At 61.5% G+C, this 924-nt stretch overlaps 2 non-coding genes across 2 annotated transcripts in view; both read right to left on the bottom strand.

Moving 5' to 3' along the window:
* Positions 1-264, bottom strand: part of LOC126330785 (large subunit ribosomal RNA) — a 4,222-nt gene extending 3,958 nt beyond the window's left edge. Inside the window, exon 1 of the ribosomal RNA XR_007563191.1 lies at positions 1-264. This exon is cut by the window's left edge and continues 3,958 nt beyond it. This is a non-coding gene — a ribosomal RNA (large subunit ribosomal RNA).
* Positions 265-452: 188 nt separating this feature from the next.
* On the bottom strand, positions 453-607 carry LOC126330784 (5.8S ribosomal RNA). The gene has a single exon (XR_007563190.1). It is a non-coding gene; the product is annotated as a 5.8S ribosomal RNA (ribosomal RNA).
* Between the last annotated feature and the right edge of the window lie 317 nt (positions 608-924).

Here is a 924-nt window from a genome sequence, read left to right as displayed (position 1 = left end):
CGCCGACGCTCGCACCGGCCGCTACGGGCCTGGCACCCTCTACGGGCCGTGGCCTCATTCAAGTTGGACTTGGGCTCGGCGCGAGGCGTCGGGGTAGTGGACCCTCCCAAACACCACATGCCACGACAGGCGGCAGCCTGCGGGGTTCGGTGCTGGACTCTTCCCTGTTCGCTCGCCGCTACTGGGGGAATCCTTGTTAGTTTCTTTTCCTCCGCTTAGTAATATGCTTAAATTCAGCGGGTAGTCTCGCCTGCTCTGAGGTCGTTGTACGAGGTGTCGCACGCCACACCGCCAGCCGGCTGTGCACGCTACCGAGAAAGTACCGGTATGCGAACCGCCAGGCGACGGGCGCGCATCGCACGTTTAAGGAGACGCGGCCGGCCACACAGGCGACCACGACACTCCCACGTCTCCGAAGCGGGACAAACGCCGCGCGCTTCAGTATACGTAGCCGACCCTCAGCCAGACGTGGCCCGGGAACGGAATCCATGGACCGCAATGTGCGTTCGAAACGTCGATGTTCATGTGTCCTGCAGTTCACATGTCGACGCGCAATTTGCTGCGTTCTTCATCGACCCACGAGCCGAGTGATCCACCGTCCTGGGTGATCTTTTCCTTTTCAGTCTCCCACTGTCTCTTTCAAGACAGTAGCATTTGCGGGACTGAGGCGTCTGACGGCCCCTGTTCCACTATTTTTTTTGTGTCCAACGGCCTCACAGCCGATGGGCGTCGTACGGCTCCACACCGGAGCGGACAGGCACTCGGGCGAACGTCATTCAAAACCGGCGCCAGGCGCCAGGTACCGCAGGCCAGCCGCTCCAGAGCTTCAGCGCTCGTACCACACAACAACAACACTTCCGCTAGTTTTGAGAGGCACGCGTGGTTCCGCACGCGGCGCACGGCCACTGCCGTACAGGTAGCGTG

The sequence above is a fragment of the Schistocerca gregaria genome, unplaced genomic scaffold (genome assembly GCF_023897955.1).
Source record: "Schistocerca gregaria isolate iqSchGreg1 unplaced genomic scaffold, iqSchGreg1.2 ptg001356l, whole genome shotgun sequence".
In the NCBI taxonomy this organism is placed as follows: Eukaryota; Metazoa; Arthropoda; class Insecta; order Orthoptera; family Acrididae; genus Schistocerca; species Schistocerca gregaria.
This window is presented reverse-complemented; position numbering and strand designations above follow the sequence as displayed.